The 21,223-nt window shown below is 34.1% G+C and overlaps 1 protein-coding gene across 2 annotated transcripts in view; it reads left to right on the top strand.

Annotated features, from left to right (window-relative positions):
* The first annotated feature begins 6,411 nt into the window (after positions 1–6,411).
* LOC129225761 (probable sodium/potassium/calcium exchanger CG1090) overlaps positions 6,412–21,223 on the top strand; it is a 63,084-nt gene continuing 48,272 nt past the window's right edge. Inside the window, exon 1 of one of the 2 annotated variants that reach the window (XM_054860266.1) lies at positions 6,412–6,691. The gene's annotated coding sequence lies outside the window, so the exon portion shown is untranslated. The remainder of the gene's footprint in view (positions 6,692–21,223) is intronic. The other variant, XM_054860263.1, reaches the window with a different exon arrangement.

Genomic DNA, 21,223 nt, shown 5'->3' on the forward strand with positions numbered 1-21,223 from the left:
TTTAAAGGTAGAACTCCTTTGAAAATACTGCTAAAATCATGTGCACTTAGCCTTCAAAATGTTTTAGCTTTAATTTATTTAATATATCATGAAGCATCTGCAAATTTTTGTAAAAAATGGCAAAAATATACATTTGAAATTTAAGATCATATTTAGCAGGTAAACTTAGTAGATTTATTCTAAAATGCTGCTCTTTTGTATGAAAATTGAAACTTTCTTAACATGCTTATAATGTATAATTTCTGTAAACATAAAGTAAAATGTTCATTAATTGTATCCTGCATTTGTTTAAAATAAAGTAAAAGTGAAATGGTGGCAGAATGAGTTTAAAATGTGAATATAAATGCAATTCATTCCATAAAAGATTCAACTATAATTATGTAAATATTAAGTAAAATCCATCTTAAATGCACAAATATTTCCTGTTAAGTTTTAATTTACTGCATTGTTTATTTTTACGATGTCATGTTTTACATAGTGAGTTTTAATTTTCTGAATTAAATTGAAATAATATAAGAAAAAAGTTTAATTTGTCAATAGTAGTTGAAGTTAGATAGCTATTATAAAGATTAACTTTTAAAGGAAATCATTCAAAAGTGTTTTGTATGATTAGCGGGGTGTTTTTTTTTTTTTTTTTGTAAAATAAAACAAGTTGCTTCATTTATCACACCAGTATTCATAAAATTTAATAAATATAATTATATTAAGCATTCAAAAGAGTTTTCCCATTTCTTCCAGAAAGAAAATATGTACCTAATTATTTTTCATGCCAAAACTTTTTTTGATAGATGGGTTTTCTATTACATTGGGATAATTTCAGTAGGGCAATTTGTCTTCGTTACCTTGAACTTTTTTACCCCTTGTGAATGTTTTCTGAACTACACAATCGAGATCAAGCTACACTGTTGAAGGGCTAAATGTTATTGTCATGAATACTATTTTAAAAGGCTAAATAAACCATTGTGCTCAACAATACCTATTCTTCTCTCTCGTTTAAGTTTTTTTGTTTTTTAGTTCACTGAAACTGAAATTATGTTTACCTATTCATATCCTTATACCATATTTAGTGAATTGATTTTTTTTTCTGTGGAAGAGTGTTGGGGGTGGTTGGAAGCATGGGGTAAATAAAAATAAACTATTAATACACATGTGGAAATTTTGAAAACTAAGTTAAGGACAGAGTTGCTCATTCTCCCCCCAGGGCGATGGTGCATCCCCTCAAATATTACCAAGCACTCACCCCCCAAATTGAGAGCAAAAACCTTCTCAAGTCCCCCCCCCCTCAGTATTTACCTTTGGAGTAGGGAAGGGGTAGAGTGGTCATAACCAATTATATGCATAAAAGATGCCATACTAGAATAATTGGCAATATGGGTTAAAGTCATGGTTCTGGATGGAGGGGGGGGGGATTGACTTCCAACGACCACCACTGTGCCTGTCCAAACAATGCAACTTCAATTTTACTGACAAAAAGTCTTTTAGATAGAGATTTTAAAATCTCCCTCTTTTGCCGTTTTTATGTCATCTAATTCTTTGGTATAATTTCCTTCAGAACATACAAATTTCTTCATCAGTTTTTTCTTATACTATCAATATGGAAGTTTCGAATTCTTGGGCCCGAGTATGATTTTACCCTTCACATTTTTGTCACCTTCCCTTGTTAACCCTGCACTTTTCTCTTTCTAGTTAGTTCTTGCTCTGCCTTTTTTTGAGCAATACTTGGAAGTTTCAATGATGGGATGTTTTTTAATTTTCCAAACATTTTTAATTTCCAAAGCTGCTTGAAAGTTAACTCTACTTTGTTCATAGCTTTCTTTAAATCATTCAATAAAGTTTCTTTGGCTTTGTTCCAGAAACTCTCTAGCAAAATACAAGCATATTCTATGCTATAAAAAATAAAACAAGCTATGAATTAGTTTTAATTAGATCAGGGCTTCATTTGCATGCTAGCTCATGGCAGCTCATCTTCTGTATGTTTAATTTTTAGGCGATTTTTTATTAATTAGAATTCAAACTATTTACAATTGAAAATAAGTTCTGACACATATAGGACTGCCACACTTATTTTATTTCAAATTAAATCCTGAATTTGACTGGAAGAGTGATGTAACACTTTAATCCATATAAAGGGGCGTCCCAAACTTAACTGTTTGGGAGGGCGGAAATTCTCATTTTGCAAATGGAACTCTTAATTTTGTTGTATAGTAAAATATGATTATGTACTTAGAAGTGCATCCAATGAAAAGGGACATTTCGCAATTGCGGCAGGGAGAAGCAAAGGGATGGAAGTGGACATTTTCAAGTTTTGAGTAAAACATGTTTAAAGATTAGCTCCTAGGTAGGCTTTTATTGAAATTTTTTCTAAATCATGCTGTACCAGGGGTATGCATCTACCAGGGCTTCTAGTACCATCTTTTGCCCCAAGACAAAGGAAAGGGTCATTTACCATGTGTGCTGGTTATCTACAAATTTTTAATTTTGCCACTTGCATCCCTTTGCTTCTCACTGCCTTAGTTACAATATTGCAGTTATATCTCCAAATTTGCCTAATAAGGGATTTTTTTGGAGGTCACAGTGGTCTCCAATTAGGGTGCCCCTGCCCAGATAGTGCACGAAATTATAAATCATTATTTTTCGATAAACAGTATAATAGACATATTTTCACCAGTAATTATGTACTTTTCCTTAATAATGGTAATCCAGAATGTTTAAATGCAAGAAGCATCCTTGGTGCCTTAAATTTCCAGTAGCTTCAAAAGTGAACAGCGTAACAGCAAGCTACTACCAATAAAGGGAATGAAATTGGCACAATATGACAGCTGGCTACCACCGGTGTGGTTGCAGTTGAAAGATAACCAAAAACTATCACTCTTGCCACTATCCATATTTGATAATTTAAAAAAAAAAATCTTTCTGCAAACAAAGAGTTTTTACACTTCACCCCACTGTATCGATTTATCCCCTTCTTTGGTAATCATTATGCAACTTTTAACTCAAAATATGAAGCATTAAAGTGCCTATCTAATAGCTGCAATTTCATGAACGATCTCTCAATATATCTGTTATATGTAAATTTTATTGTATTTTGATATGTCTCTGATTAGAGCAGTATATCACTGTAAAGTTTTCCTGATAAAAACAAGACTAGAAGCTGCTCATGTTTGTTTATTCATTTACATTAAGCTAATAGTAATTGTTTGAGTGTTTTCTAATTGATTAAATAAAGTGCACCTGCATTGATAGTTTCTTTATTTTAAAAGTGAAATATTTCCTTATACTAAGTTTTTTCATTTGGTGCTATGCTGTCCTGTTACAGCTGTGGCAAAAAGAACTTCGATTCAAACTGCTACGAATAGCTTATTTTCGAAAGTGATACTTAGACTTGTGTGTATAGAAATCCTGCTAATGTTTAGATTTTGATTATTACTGCAAATGGCTGAGCCACTTACTGCATTTTTCTGCATGAGGAATATATTCCATTGAATGTGAGCAAAAGACATAAAAAAATACTATACCTAAGAGGCTGTAATTTTTTTTTTCGTTAAATCTCATCACTATTGTTTCTTTAACAGCATGATAGCAAGAGAAGTTTTAATCTCAAATAAGTTAAATTAATCAGCAAGTTCTGTTTTATAAATTCCGTTTCAGGAGGGGGGAGGGTATTCTTAAGCAGATCCACCCCCCCCCCCTAAAATAGTAGTCCATATCCGCCCTTGCCTTCTTCCCTCAGCCTAGATAATGAAGTATAAAATATTCAATGTTATTAAATGTCTTGTGTTTTTTTATTTTTAATTTAAACTCCATGGAATGTATTTCCTTTAAATAAATTTGCAAGTGTTTTGAATTTAAAAAAAAAAAAAGTTTTTTTCGGTAAAGTATTCTTGTGCTTTTCTAGACAAGTATTTACAAAGCAATTTGATTTGCAGGAGGTGTCGTTTAACACAAACTTAGGTTAAGTACAGAAAATAAAATCTTGACCTAAAACAAGGCAAATAGTGTGAGACCCAAAATTGCAACAGCATTTGTAGCTGATTTCGATTTAGTTTCCCCCCTAGTGTCAAACCTTAGTTCGTAAAAACAAATTTATAGGTAATTAGCAAAAAGAAAACTAGAGGAAAATGATTAATTGCAGTTGGAAAGAGCACCTAATAAAATATTATATTTTGATGGCTGCAAAGATGACACCAGGGAACAAATATCTAGTCGTCCTAGTTGTCGAAAATGAACACCAGAAGTAGGGGTGCCCATCTAGATGGGGGGGGGGGGTCATGGCGGTAGACTGCGCCATTGAAAATTGAGGGGTAATGTTTACTTTTTTTTGTGTTATTTAGGGGCGTGCACCTTTGTTCTTAAGGGGGCACCGTGCCGGAGGAAGTACATCTAGTATCAATTAATTAAGTAGCATATAGAAAAGGATTTAATTTCAAAACAGCTGGTTATATTGATTGATAAAACAGTGTTGTATTCCAGTTTCACGAAATTAAAGTCGCACTCTAATTGAACGTGAAACTAATATCAGAAACTGCAGCAAAAATTAGCAGTAAGACTTGGAAATAAATATATCAGTACCAAACTTAAAGCAAATGACACATTCACCACCTAATAACCCTATAAACTAACACGCATAGGAGGTATACATTAGGTGACCTTTTTTTTTTCCCGAAATGAGAAGATTGGACGCTGAGTATATTCGGTGCCGGGAACATTGGGCCCAATGTTCTCGGTGCCCAATCTTATAAAACTGTTTTTTTTTTCTGCCAACAACATTATCCAATTTAAGGCATACGGATATATATTTCTTAATTGGCTTTTTGAAACGCAGTTTATAACAGACAGAAATAGACAATTTAAACCAAAGAATTTATATATTTTTAAATGTACAATTCGTTAGAGTATATTGGTGCTAATTTTAAATAATGAATTCGTGCCAGAATTTTACCCTATTTATTTTCAAATTCGACATCGCTTTAAGAACTGCAATTAGCAACTGCGCTTTTTCGCAAGCCCACAAATTAAACACTAGCGAAAATATCTTTTTTTTAGTGCATAGACAGGGTTAAACATAAAATATACTAAATAATTTTGAACAATTTAATTTATTGGTATGAAAACGCTTGAAGCAATTCGCAACTCCAATAAACTACAGGGAGCGCTGCAGCCACTGTCTAATGGCGGATGAAAAAGATAAAACAAATGCCATAACTCATCTCATAACTTGCTTTGACGCTTAGTGAATGACAGTAATTTTTCATCGTGTTTGTAGGAAGCTTTCTTTTCTATTCTTCTGACATTACACCACAAACTGTCTGAAGCCCCATAGAAAACATGCGTAATGGAATGTTTTACCCTTTTCTTTAGTATTATTAATCACCGCAAAGTAGCGTATTCGAGCTCTGGAGTTGCGAATCAATGTTCTGTTTTGTCACTTAAAAAAGGGGGATGTTTCAATATAGGTGAGGAGACAACGGAAGAGGATACTTGAAAACAAGGCTGTCCCGTTCAAATCGAACTTATAAATTTTTGATATGTATTTACATGCATGGAGGCCCGTCATTTGTGAGGTCAATTGACTCCCGATGGGTGCGTTCGCCAACCTCGTCTGGTCGACCGGTAACTAACCGCAGTGTTCTATGAGCTATGGTAGTCTGCAATTTAAGCTGGTTGATTGAAGCAAATGACAGTTTTAACCAATAAGTATTTTTTCACCTACGTGTTATTCGTCTGACGTCATTAACTGTCACGTGATCGGCGAACGCAGCCCTCGGCTTTGAAATAATGCTTTTGCAATTGAGTCTGCATCTTCATGTGTTCCAAGAGAACTATTAGTGATGATTATGGATTTTTTGTTTTATGATTTGGTTTGATTGTCCTTACTAATTTCGAAGAAACGTTATGTGTTGTCTATTTTACAATTTCTGTTCACTACACTAAATAAATTTTGAAAAAAAAAAAAAAAATCTCTGTCTCTCTGAAAAGTTGCATTCAACAAATTTAACCGATTAGTAACCGTTGCGTTCCATGATCCACCGGTTACCGTTTTAAGCTGTTGATTTGTTGTTTGAAGCACGTGATGAACTAATTGGTAACGACCGGTTGAGGTCGTCGAACGTAGGCAAATACGTAAACCGTTTTTGGATTTTGTTTATGTATGATTAGAATCAACATGAGGCAGTGAGAAGCAAAGGGATATAAAAGTGGCAAAATTAAAAATTTGGAGATAACCAGTACAAATAGTAGGGGAACCTCTCTTATGTCTTGGGGCAAATGACACGGCAGCTCAGTCGAAAGTGAGCACTGATTTTTGAATTTGCGTAACAGAGTCCTCTTGCGGATCTTTTGAAAGTTTTGGTATTTCACAAAAAATGATACTTTCGCACGGCATTGAATCTGTTTTCAAATCAACTGCAGACTGCAGCACGTTTTCCGAATCTGACAAGATTGAAAACAAACACTAGACCATTATAAACTGACATCACTTGGATTGTACTTAGCAAAAGTTGTCTAATTGAATAATAGTAGGAATTTTTTATGAATATTTCTCTGTCATACTCCATTGCTGTTTAAATTGTGTGACACCCAAGTGGCGACCTAAATAATCAATCATTTATTTATACAATACCAACATTTCACAATTTTTGAAATATCTCTCATGCGTGATGATTACGATTCTTTTTTGAAAACCCATTATTTGGTAAGTGATTTTTGTGTTTTGTATATGTTTGTTTCTGTTTTACTAAATGATGTAAATATTTGTACTATCTAGTTTCCATTTAATTTGTCTTTTTAAAGCGATAAGTAAATATTTACTATTACAATTGTAGGGGTGAGGGAGGCACATTCAGTGCCTGATGATTACTGAATAGGCCAACTAGGCCGTGGCCTAGGTCCTCCGCTTTCTAGGGGTCCCTAAATTACTTATATTCTTTTAGCTAATAGCTTAAATTTTTTCAACAAATGGATAAAAGTAAGGTTTGACTGCAGGTGGGAAGTCATAACTTAAAGCCCTGGAGATGTGTGGACATTTTTCTATTTTATTCAAAAGCTAAACTGTTTCATTATATTTTCTCAATTTTTTTACAAACCATAATCTTACACCTAATCCCCTTAAATATTCGGAATGTGTAAAATTCGTCCACATGTGTCCCTACTTGGGGTATACATTTGGACACCACAAATAAAACAATATTGAACTATAAAATAACAAAGACAAATAGCAGATTCTCTTCGTTATCCTAAAACTGATTGATTAAACTGTTCCCCACCCCCACACCCTTTCAGAAATTTCTCTTGGACAGGGTAAATATTTTGGGATTCGAGACATCTCAAAATTTAGAAGGCTACTTGGAATGAACAAGCATCATACTTTAATATTCAAACAGTTTTTTAAAAAAATCATTAATATATTCTGCATTAAAGGCTTTTGGTCTTGAGGGAGAAAGGTTTGAACATTGCCTCATATATATTTGTCTGCCTACAGTTGATACCAGATTTCTTATTATTCCTTCTTATCATTTCTCCAAGCATTTGGAAACTTTTTATTAATAGATTCTGCATAGCAAAATGCAATTATTCATGCTTGAACATAGAACAAGTCATACCCGGGAGTGGATCTAGTCTATCATTTTGGAAGGAACCATCCAAAATTTTTGAACTGACTGCCCAGAAATTTTATAAAATGAAGTTTTAAAACTCAATTTAAGGCTATTTTTAGAGATGTTAGGTGAGGGGGCTGGATTTAGGAATCTCCATCAAAAATGTGTCAAAATTGAAATTTAATTGAAATTTCCGAGTAATTATACAAAATTAGGGTTCTTAAAAAGCGTTTTAGACTATTTTTAATGATGTGAGAACAAAAGTCAGGTTTTGGTTGCTGATCCCAAAAAACATTTTGAAAATAAAGCTTAGAAACTGAAATAACTGAATATATATGTTGAGGAAATAGGAGAGAGGGTGGCTGCTTTTCTGCTAAAATATAACTTCGTTTGCTTTTATATTGAATGTTGCAAGTTGAAGCCCTAAAAATGCAATTTTTGGCTACCTTTTCAAAAGGTACAAAAGTTTTGTGGCAGCATTTGTGGAGGAGCATGGGAAAACGGGGCTCTCCTCCTGAAAGTTTCAAAGTTAAAGTCATAAAAACGTAAATTTAGGCTCTCTTTGCTCTCGCGAACTCTTAAGAACAGCAGTATTTAGAGATTGTTCAAGTGTCTAAAGGTGGAATCAAGAAATGATCTAAATGATGCAGAGTAAAATTACTTTGAAACAATTGTTTGTTTCCAGGAAAGGGGAAACATTTCTATTGTTCAAGTGTCTAAAGGTGGAATCAAGAAATGATCTAAATGATGCAGAGTAAAATTACTTTGAAACAATTGTTTGTTTCCAGGAAAGGGGAAACATTTCTTTCCCAATAAAGACCCAAATTTCTTTTAAACTAAAATACATGTGTTAAATTTTGTTGTAATATTTTCTTTTTTTTTTCCTTCTTAAAAAATTTCCTTCTTAAAATTTCTCCTTAAAAAATTCCTGCAATCACAAGGTTTTGGGCCCTTATGGCCCCCCTCTAGATCCGCCCCTGGTCATATTGTACCCATTTGAAGTGATTTTATAAGGTACGAAGATGACATTTTCCCTTCTACACTTGTAAAGACACGTTGGCTGCCATACTTTAATCCAAACTTAACTAGACAGCTTATACACCAAGCAATGAATGAAAGTGAGTTTTCGTTAGTTATTTAGAAATTATTTTAAGCACTCTATTTCTTCAATTTTATGTTATATATAATGGGGCTCATTTATTCTGCTCATATGCGCCCCAAAAGCAGTGTCCAAATAAGCCCCATAGCTAAATATTTATAATTTTGTTGAACCTAGCCCAGTAAAAATTTGTATTTTCATAATTCAATATGAAGGTGTGTTAATTAGCATCCAAACAAATCCAGCATAAATTGCTTTTTAAGTTTCAAAACGGCACAATTGGCATAACTCGTTCCAGCCAATCGCTTCAAATTTTCTTGGAAGTCCATCATAGGGCTGTTGTCAAAATATTATTATTTTTTTTTTTTTTTTTTTTTTTTCATAATTTGAGCTTTTTTTTATGTTTGGGAAAATTGGGTTGTTCACTTGATTGTCAATGTAATTAAACCAGTTTCAAATCTCTGATATCGACTAAAGGGTTGGAAAAAAAAGCTAGATAACATTGAGTTGATAACCCCTCCCCCCAGTGGCGTAGCTAAGGGGGGGGGGCAGAGGGGGCGGTCCGCCCCGGGCGGCACTTTTCTAGGGGCGGCAAATTGGCCCTTTTGATGTGGAGAAATTAATTGTATTTTCCAAATAAGGAAATTATGGTTTTAATCTATTACTGCAGGCAAGAAAATCTCTTCTTAAAGCACTCAAAAGGACAAAATAACTTTTCTGGGGCATAATGGACAGTTTAAGTATTCCTGTAGTTTTCAATTATTCCAAGAAAGTGACACCTCAAACGATGAAAAGAGCGGCTCAAGTCATTTCAAACCAAACTTTCGTAGAAAATTATGCGTGTTTCAACACTCAAATTTATGATTGGAAGCTCGATAATTTCTTCAAGAATTCTATCAACCCTCAACTTATCCAAACATAGTCTAAATGCGTTTTAAAGTATTCAGTTTCAAATAATTCCGGTTGGGAACATCTCCCACCCCCAATCTGTAATCGAACAGTGCGGAAATGTTTTTAGGTAGGGGAGCGCTTTAATATCTTATCTCTTTTCTTGATATCACCAAAAATAGTTTAGAAATAAGTTTTTAGACCTCAATGTTCAAAATTTTCTAGGCAGAGTGCCTAACCCTACCGTTTTCTCTAACGTAGCAAACACAGCCAAAAAGTATATATTTAGTCATTTAATTCTGAAAACTTTCTAGGAGAAAACTCCCACTTTCTCTTCTAAATTCTCAACATCTAGCTTAAAATTACGTTTTTAAAGCTTGGATACTTCAATATCAATTTGTGAAAACAGCATTTGAACCCTGACTGTCCTTGATCTCCTAAAGTGATCAAATATAGCCTATAATACGTTTTTAGGACTTCAATTTTGGAATTTTTCCAAGACAGATATCTTAGTCGCCCTCCCCTCTCACCTAACGTCTCCAAAGATTAAAACTGCGTTTTTAAAACTTCAATTTTGAAAAATTTCCGAGGAAAGAACACTTCACCCCTTTTCCTTACGTCCCAAAGATAGCCCAAAATTCTTTTTTTTCTTAGAAATTTGCGTGAGTAGTAGAGCTTGCTAACCCTTCCTTCTGACAGATAGTCTAAAATAGTATTCAGCTTTAAGAATAATTTTTAGAGGGAAATCTCTCTCAATCCCCTCTTCCTCCTAACATTATAAAACAAAGCCCAAAGTCGGACGTCAATTACAAACATTTTTCAGGAGAGAACTGCTTGGCTTCGCAATATTTTTTAAGCCATTAGGGAACTTCTCAACGTCACCAAAGACAGCCTAGAATTCTGTTTTTAAGACTTCGGTGCCGAAAAATTTCCAAAGAAAGAATTCGAACCTTCCCCATTCAACCTTTGGTATACTGTTTTATTTATTTTTTGACGATTGATTATTCATTGATTAAAACAGTGTACATTTTTTGGTAAGCATATTATAGAAACTGAATTAAATTGTCATCTTTATTCTCTAGACATTTTTTTCTTTAAAAGTCAGCATTACAAATGAATCTATGAGTCTGAAAATTGTACTCTCCTTCGTTAAAACCATGAAGATAACTGGTTTTCAAACTCATCGGTTCAAATGTAACTGAAAAGTAAAATAAAAGTCATTATAAATGTTTAAAATTTTAAGTGCTGTTTTAGTGATAAGTATCATGCCAAGAGAAAGAAGTCTGAACTGTGAACTTGTTTGGTACAAACTTATATTAAAAATTTTAAAAATGTGATTTGGAGTTATATGAAACCGGTTTTTTTAATGAAGGAAAATGGAGCTGTAAGACACAAATAGGTTCATCATTATTCTAGTTTCATGTACTGTGAAGAACGATAGTACGTAAGTTGTGTAATATATATACAACTTTTGTTGCAATTTGTGCCCAACAATATGGAACTTATTTGTAGAGTTTTAGCATTAAGAAATACTAGTCAACCCGTGCGGAACTCCGCACTGTGCTTCGAATCATTTCATAAGGCATTTCACTCTTTAACAATTTGAAAGAAAGAACATTATGAAGAAAAACCGAAAAAAGTAAACGGAAAAAAGTAAGCGCACAAGAGAAGGCATGTAATTTGAAGACATCAGTAACAAAACCTTGTTAAATAAAACGTTGTAATAATTTGATCATCGCTCACCTTTTGGTTGTACGTATTTTCAATGCAAACATAAATATCATTAAAAGTGTGGCTGAGTGACTCGTGAAAAAGCAGTAATTTTGCATGTGAAAAACCAGGTTGTGGCAAATACAATCCTATCCCTTAAAGAGATATTTATTGACACGGATTCGAACTGACGCCATTCTGATTAACAGCACGACACTCAACAAACCTAGCAGTTGTGCCTTACTTTTCGAATGCTATGCATTGAAGGAATGCATAATAAAAAACAACAAAAAAGCTTTTTACAGAAAAAAAATAAGATCATGCGTCTATGTTTTGTCATTACCCGGCATGATGCAATTTAAAATTATTCGTAAAACATGGAATTTAATTAAAGAATGAGGAAGATCACGCGTAGCAATTGAAACAAACCTTCTAGAGAAGTAATAAATTCGATTGAAAATATATGTTTTTATTTTTAAATATTGAACAATTTCCCATAGCATGATGCTTTAACCGTTGCGGCTTAAATGCCCGCACATGTTTTTCTTTTAATCAAACACTTAAAATTCTAAAAAAAAAACCAGTAGAACTGAGTCCGTTTCTTAAGTAATTTTTCGAACGTAGACAAAATGTATTTTTTTTTTCTTTCAGCCGAAAGCAGAGGAGTAAAAATCGATTTTTTACCAATGAAGTTGATAATAATTTTAATGTTTTATATCGTATTCGAATAAATAATTAAAGGTTTACTGGGTGAAACTTGTAGTTTCAATTTGGCGTATTTTTTTTCATTTGTAAAAAAGGTCGAACACTGCTATTAGAAAAATCAACATTTCAGCATACAATGAAAATGTTTTTCTGCACAAAAATGATCCCCTTGAGGTAAACCTAATACTTTTTTTATGCTTACATTATGCTTAGTGGTTTGGACGGAGTCAAAGCTTTAAAAAAAAAAGAGGAACACACTTCGATTAACAGTCAACTTATCTGAATAATAATTGTAGCCTGCCTAAAGGGGTCGAAACACCAAGTAGCATTCCCACTGCATTTATTTTATTTGTTGTATGTTATGAGTACATGTAATGCGTAATATTAATGTAAATTTCCTATTATGTCGGACAGCCCGAGCTTGCCTGAAGTTCAGATAGATTATAGTCGAACTCGCTACCGGAAAAACTTATTAATTTAGCCGAACAACTAAGTCCAGTGCTTTAAGGCTTTATTTAAAAAAAAGGAAAAACACACACACAGCTTAATTTAAATTTTTTTTTCTTGCCGAAAGCGACGCAAAAAATTCAAAAATTGTATTAGAACTTTGCTTTAAAAAAAATTGCATAAGAACTACAGGCTGCATCATGGTTTTGCAACAGCAAGGGGCGTTCCCGAAAACTTTATTTTTAGACCATAAGTCTATTTTTCGTCATTAGCCAGCCTGATAAGTTTTAAAATGAGGGGGGAATTTCTTTAAGAGATAAGAAAGATCGCGCATACTGATAAAAAAATAATCCACAGTTTGTTATAGCAGGCTGCTTGAACCGTTATGGCTTAGATGACCGCACGTATTCATCATTTAACAGCACGGTTAAAATTCAAAATAATTTGAAGTAAGTTCTGTTTTAAGCGTAGCTTTTCTGATGTAGTAAAAATGTGATAGGCTATTTGTTTTTTTACAAAAAGAAGAAAATATATATATTTTGCCCTTCAAATTGAGGTACTAATTTTTTTTATTAGTACAAAAAGTAAAAAACTCATTAGAAGAATCTATATATGACTATACGATTTATTGTTTTTTTTCTGAACAAAAAACAATCATTGTACTCTGAAATCTTAAACCTGATATTTATATTTTCGCTTACATTATGCTTTAATTTTCTTACCGGAGCTGAAGCTTCAAAAACAAAAGAAAACCAAAAAAAAAAAAAAAAATCCTTACTATTAAGAATCAATTTAGCTCTATGTTGTATCAAGTTCTCATAACAGCAAGGAGCGTTTCCATCTCATCTATTCTATTCCCTCATATTTGTTATGCATTGTTATTAAGTGCTCATGTAACGCGCGATATTTCTAATTTTTCGATGCAGGACAGTCCGGACATGGGCCCGAACACTCATTCTCCTGTTTACCAGTCGAACGCTCTGCCGATCGAACTATTCAGCTTTGTCGCAAGTTTAAGTTATAAATTTAACCAAAAACCTCACTGTAATTCTATAAAACAGGTGGTTTTGACAGAAAAAAAAATTTTTTTTAGACCGTTACTCTATTTTTCGTCAGTAGCCTGCACGATAAGCTTTAAAATAAGGTGTAAATCAAAGAAATCGATCAAGAATTGAGGAAGATCTCGCGTAAAAACAAAAAACAGGCTACAGAAATAATATAAAGGATTAACACTAGAATTTATATATTATTTTTCTGTTTGATATGATTTCTTCTCACTTTTGTTGTTATTTTACTATTCAATAAGAGATTTACACAGTTGCAACGAAAAACTTCCAAAACTTTGAGAAAAGGTGCCTTTTTACTCGCATAAAAGTCCAATTTTTTTCTTTTGAAAGTGCCCCCGTCTCATAAGTGCATCTTGCCCTTTTTTGGAAAAAATGTGAACACAAGAGATAATTTGCAGCGGCATAAAGTCTGCAGTTGTTGCTTATTCAATGTGCTGATCGACACAATAAATGAATCATATTTTTACTGAAAATAATTGCCTGATTTTGTTCAATAGGCTTTGTATTGCCTACTTACGAAAACAAAACAAAAAATAATAATAATTATCGTTAATCGAAAGTAGATGCTAAAAGATTGCTACACAATGAAAGCTAAACGTTTCTTTACTCAACACTCGTGGCATCGAAAAATCTGTTTTAAAAAAAAGCTGAACTGAAAGTACTGTGTTTTCAACAAGTAATTACCGAACTTTAACAATTTGGAACTTTTAAAACTAAAAAAAAAAAGGGGCGGGGGTAATATTTAAGACGGGGGCGGTCGCCCCCTCCTTGCGCCGAGATGCATGAACTCTCTTTTGGCATATGAAGTTCGAAAAACGTATTTTTAGGTCACGATCTTCAAAAATTAGTCCAGTCAATGTCCAACTCAAAACAGGGGTGTAACGTGCATGGAATAAGCGATAATTTTTGGCTTCAGAATATTGTTTGGGGTAGTTAGTAAGTAAACATACTAAAAGTTCCCGCCCCTAGGGGGAGGGAGGGGGAAGAAAATTTTTGGGGTTTTCGAGAAAATGTCGGAAACGGTAGAAAAAATGCGTTTAAAATAAAAATTCAAGCTAAATAAACTTCCTACGAAACTGTTTCTATACATATTTGCCAAATTTCCAATAATTTTCCGTGTATAGGGTCTGGTGGGGTAAAGTGGTCATAAAATCGTAGGTTTTCAACTTAAGTGGATAATAAAAACAATAAATTCTTTAAACACTTCAACTTTTTTTGTTGTTATTTTACATTGCATCATTAAAGAACACGATACATTGGATTTCAGGAAAAAAATATTGAATTTAAGTAGTTTTATAACACATACATTTCGCTTTGTATTTATGACCACTTTACCCCATGGGATGGGGGAAAGTGGTCATAGCATGGGGTAAAGTGGTCATAGTTTAAAAAAACTGAAAAACCGTTACAAATAACCCTAATTTTTGTATATTTCGGTTATTTTCATAGTTACAAGTATATGTACGAGTATATACGGGTATACACGAGTCTACTATACGTGTCGTGTAGACATGAGTAAACATGTTCATAGATGAATAGATACATGTATACATCAGATGCATGCACATGCCTACTCAAGTAGATACGTGTATACACGAGTGTATACACGTATATATTCACGCATGTATACGTGATTACCTATAGGAGTGTATACGTGTCTACACGAGTATATACGTATCACGTATATATGCGAGTAAAGCGTAGAAAAGAATATCATATGCGTGTTTTGCGCTTGTATCTCGAGTATATACGTGCATACCTGAGTTTATACGTGTACAGTCGACGTATATACGCATATATTAGTGTACATACATACTTATACGAGTATACACGAGTTAATTCGTGGATATATCCAGTGCGTGTTTATACATGTCTACTCACGAAAATATATAGATAAACACGAGTATATTCGTATGTTTACGTGTAAACACGATTATATACCTGTTAGACGTATATACGTGCATTTACGTGTATACACCAGTACATGTATCCACGTATATCCACGAGTATATCCGCTAATATACATGTATGCTTACAGAGTGAATCCAAGATTTTTTGCAAAATCTAAGGGATGTGAAAGGGGAGGATAAGAAGCAAAGAATCATAAGGAACTTATGGTCGCTGATGCGCTACATGCACAAAAGGTCAGAAACTGACGTTAGCAAAACAGGTCACAAATTTGTTACACAAAGATGATTTTAATCGACATTTTAGTTTTTAAGACATATTTAGAGCAGTTGTTAAAAGTTACGGCCTGTAGTAATTCTAATACACGCATCGCAACGAAGGTGCAGCGACAGATGAAAGTTTTTCAAAAGTCTCGTAATTGCAACAGAGTGATTGCGATGCATGTATTACAACTGCCGGCCGCAAATTTCATCAATAACTTAAAAATTTTCTTAAAACCTAAAATATTGTGTAATATTGTCTTTGTGTAATAAATTTGTGACATGTTTTGCATCCATCAGTTTCTGGCTTTGCGTGCATGTAGCGCGTCAGCCTTAAGTTTGATTCTGGATGTTTCTTATGATTCTCGCTTCTTATCCTCCCGTCTAAAACCTTTTAATAATTTGATCAAGAGTTTAGACTCACCCTGTATACATGTATATCATATGCTTGTATGCAAGTGTCTACTCGAGTACGTACGCTTATATACGTGTCTCCCTGAGTATATAATTGTTCGTATATATACGGGCATATAAGCAGGAATATACGTGTATAGTCGAATGTATATCTGTATAGATAAAAAATACTTGCAGGTACCCAAATACGTGTTTATTGGTGCATTTATGTGAATACGTATATATACGAGCAGGGACGAGTATATGCGTATACATACGCATATACTCGTATATTTAACCCTGTTTATTGTAAAAACAATACATATTAAGTGAAATTAATATTTAATTTATATCTGCCTTATACTTAAAGATTTAGTGACTTTAGAAGAACAATATTCGTTAAGCCTAATATTATGACCACTTTACCCCATCTTACTTAAATTGTTCTAACAAATTATTAAAAACAGATTCAGCTAACTGCTAATGAGTAAGAGTTCTTGAGACATGTAGGAAGCTTCCTGTACAGTCAATCTGTTCATAATTCTAACAAACAAAATTTCCCAAGGAAGTTAAAAAAGATGTTTAGATTTTAAGAATTTTCATATTTACACAAAATATTTTTTTTTACCAAATAAAATTTTGCCAGTTGTAAAATTTTGTATTCAAAATATAGTTTATAAATGCACTACCCTAAAATAAAATTTTCACATTTATTCGAACATTAATTTCCAAGCTATAGCCATTTATTTGAATTATGACCACTTTACCCCATTGACCACTTTCCCCCACCAGACCCTATGGTATGAAAAAATCGATGATTTTCGGAAAAATTCTCTCTTTATGTCAAACATTTGCTCCTAGTGCCTCCAAAGATCAATATTCATGAAAATTGTCAATGAAAAAGTTGTAGAACTTTAAATTTTCTTCAATTTGAAGTGCTATTTTGTTATATTTTATTCAACCTATCAAAAGTTAGAGAATTTCAAACACGCACTTTCATGGCAAAAAATGGAACACTTGCCATTCACAAATTTCAAACTGACTCGAATGGATCACGCACTTCCTCTTTCCTCAACGAATTCGACAATCCTGATTAACAATGAAGAAGTATTTGTGGATTACTACAAAAGAAATGATGTCACGCTTCCGGGGGAGGGACATTCGTGAAATTGTGACTTTGTGACAAGGGGGAAGGAAGGAAAGAGTAAGAAGTGTGATATCAAACATTTTTAATACGAATATGTTTATAAAAATTAGACGTTACAAATAATGTCACACTTTTTTTTCAACATTTTTAACCCCCTTTTGTCACAAAGTTCTTTTCACAAGCTACTTTTCATAAACATATTGGTATTAAAAATGCTTGATATCACACTTCTTACTCTTTCCTTCCCCCTTATCACAAAGTCGCAATTTCACGACCCTTAAACATCATTAAGGTTGTCTTTGTGCTGGAGATCCACACATATTCTTCATTGTCCATCAGGATTGTCGAATTCATTGACGAAAGAGGAAGTGCGTGTCAGTCAGTTTGAAATTTGTGAATGGCAAGCGTTCCATTTTTTGCCATGAAAGTGCGTGTTTGAAATTCTCTAACTTTTGATCGGTTGAATAAAATATAACAAAATAGCACTTCAAATTGAAGAAAATTTAAAGCTCTACAACTTTTTCATTGACAATTTTCATGAATATTGACCTTTGGAGGCACTAGGAGCAAATGTTTGACAAAAAGAGGGAATTTTTCCGAAAATCATCGATTTTTCTTACCATATACACGGAAAATTATTGGAAATTTGACAAATATGTGTAGAAACAGTTTCGTAGGAAGTTTATTTAGCTTGAATTTTATTTTAAACGCATTTTTTCCCACCGTTTCCGACATTTTCTCGAAAAACCCAAAATTGGCTTCCTCCTCCCTCCCACCTTTAGCTCATCCCCTAGGGGCGGGGACTTTTAGTATGTTTACTTACTAATTACCCCTAACAATATTCTGAATACAAAAATTATCGCATATTCCATGCACGCTACAATGTATTCATTGACTGGACTAAATGTTAGGAAAAAAAAGGCTCTCCCTTGAAATTTTTTCGGAATATTTCTGATTTCAAGACTACAATTAGTGTAGTCTTAAAAATGTAATTGTGGCACATCTCTTAACACTTTAGTGGCAGAATCGGAGCTTTGCACAGGAAGTTTTTTGAAGTTCCAAAAACTCAATTTTTGACTATTTTAGATGACATACGATGGGTTTCGGGGGCTCTCCCCTAGAAAGGTTTTTTAAATTGAAGTCTAAAAACAGAAATTATAGGACAGCTTTGGTGACCTTTTTTTAGAAAATAGAAGTTTCAAAAACAATTTGAAATTTATAAAAGGGGAAGTATCTGAAATCAATTGCCCCCTCTTTGAATATTTTCTGGATCCGTCCTTGGGCCCCCCTTCATATTGTTTGCCATTACGTCCTTACATATAATTCACCTCTTGCTTTAAAACTTTTGGACCCCCCCTTCAGATTCGGGCCCGGACCTACAGGTTCGACCCCCCCCCCCCCCCCTCCGGCCATGCCCCTGCAATTATGTCCTCAAATTTACCGACTTGTTGGACAAAATTTGCCGAGAAAGGAAACCCAGGGAATCGGTGCGTCCCTGGCTGCGTCTAAGGAGTTCACAATATTTTCTATGATTTTCCGTTGTTTTTTCTCAATGCGTTTCTATTTTTTCTCTAATAAAGAACGACGCAAAGATTAAAACTTGTATTTCTTTGTTTTCGCTGACGTTAACATGCACTTTGAAGTCGCACAGAAAACATAAATCTCTCCCCAACAACACATGTATGCCGTTGTTCTTTCAACAGCTTATAAATTTAAACTTGAGAGACCACAATTCCTTTTATATACATAGATATACACATTAACGTATACGCAATAGTACACTTAACGAGATAAAGTTTTGTATTTACTTCGCAAGTTTCGCCTTTCTTCTACGATTCAGACAGATACTATAGAGATCTCAGAAGGGAAAATAAAAACTTTAACAACTTGAAGAGGAAATATAAATTTTCCTTGTTATTCAGCTTTTTCAATTCCAAACCCAATAGCTTTGTCGTGCCACTCACGTTGGGAAGAAAGTACCTTTTGTTTTACGTTTTCAGCAATTTTACTTTTGTCGCAAAATACGTGTACATTAAAATGATTGAAGTTTTAATCTGTGATACAGCGGTGTTGGAAATAAGAATTTAAGTATATGCGTCATGGCGTCATGATGGTGCGTAGCATAAGCTTTTAGCGTCAAAACAAACCCGTGCCATTTTTAATGAGACAAATAACGACATGTAAAAATAAATGAAATTTTTTTTATGAAACATACAGCCAATAGCCAAGTACGTTATTGAGGTGGGGCACTCCCCCCCCCCCTAGTTTTGATCATTTGATTTTGCAAAGTGCGTGGTTTTTGTTGTTTCTGGTGGAATTTGAATTGAGAGTTGACGCTTTTCCCCCTCCCCTGGAAAAAAGTTCGAAATTTAGCACCCCCTTTGTCGCTTGATTTAGCAGAACTGAGTGAATGCATAAAACGAGCTGTCAATATCATTGATATTACCGTGTTAGATAGAAAGGCAGGAACCATGGGCGCCATATGCAAAATTAAAAGGAGGGCCTTAGATATTTTCGTTATGGTTTAGCAGGATATTTTCCCAGTGGAAACCGATTTCAAAACAGATTAGAGTTATTACACTTTGACATTTTTAATAACTTATTCATTAACGGCTGGAGAAGAAATGTTTTTACATTTTTGCAAAGAAAAAAGTACTAAAAGCAAGGAAGTTATAATTTCTAGGGGAGGGGGGGGGGGACTTGAGCCCCCACTTGTCCTTTCCCCCCATATGGGCGCCTATGGCAGAAACTGGACTATCGCATTGAGTCAGGGGCGGATAGAAGGGGGGATCATGGGGGTCATGACCAATCTCAAACATCGACAAAATCATTATCATTTTGTGAACTGTAAACGATATCATAATCTTTTCAATTCATTAACTATTTTTAAAAGTAAATATTTGAAATAACTACTTTTACTTGTTTATGAAAGTAATTAGTGACGTTTATCCCGCATTAGGTGCCTTATTCCTGGCCGATTTGGTACTTTTTATTGACGCTCAACTAGTTTAAGAAATTTTTCGTGTGCTAAACCGTAGGTTCTTTCATCGGGGGGGGGGGGGGGAGAGAATTATTCTTCAGCATGACCCCCTCCCCTTAAAATGGTTGTCTGTAATCGCCCCTGTTGGGAGTGCAGTGTGACTTAGTATCCTGTGACCAAGGGTCCACACATACAGCACCTATAAGATTTGTCAATAAAACTTGAATCATTTATGCATTCTTTCTTCTTTTTTTTTTTCGGCGTATTCGTTCTAGTTTTTTTTCTATGATGCTTCTGAACCCCGGCGAGTATTAGGTATTATTCCGTATATCATGACACTTACTTTGCCGGTGGGAGGTCACTGTGACCTCCCAAAAATTTCATTATTCGGTCAAATTAAAATCATTCGTCAAAATTTGGAGTTTATTTCGAAAAAAATTATCATGAATTGGTAAAATTTGGAATTTCTTTTGGAAAAATTATCATAAATTGGTGAAATTTGGAGCGCCATTCGCTAAAATTATAATAAAACGGCGAAATTTGGAGTACCATTCGGCAATATTATCTTGGCACAATTTGGAGTTCCATTCGGCAAATTGAGAAGTTTCGCCGAAACTCACATCCATCACTATTCCTAACCCTTATCGCTCTGCAATTTAGTACAAATTATTTTGAAACCCGGGGAGGGGTGCTTTTTGTTCCAAAGAGAGCTCATACGAGACCCACGTGATAACAGGCCAGACAACTCCCCTCCCCCCCGCTTCGTTACGCCACCAGTAGTCGATCTTTGAACTTGGCGCGAAACTTTGAAAGCAGTGCAGTCTACCAGTTAAACAAGAGTGCTTCTTGGTCTGGTTGAAATAGATGAAATAGGAAATATTAACTTCGGCTGCACATTTTTGAATACAATACTGTTGGATTTATCTCATCCTTTCCACGTACCGGAATGTAGAGGCAATTAAAAAATATATATATAATATAAGTGTCTGCTGAGTGAATTTGAGTCAGCGATTTCCGCTTCCGAACA

This window comes from Uloborus diversus, chromosome 7 (genome assembly GCF_026930045.1).
Source record: "Uloborus diversus isolate 005 chromosome 7, Udiv.v.3.1, whole genome shotgun sequence".
NCBI classification, from domain to species: domain Eukaryota; kingdom Metazoa; phylum Arthropoda; class Arachnida; order Araneae; family Uloboridae; genus Uloborus; species Uloborus diversus.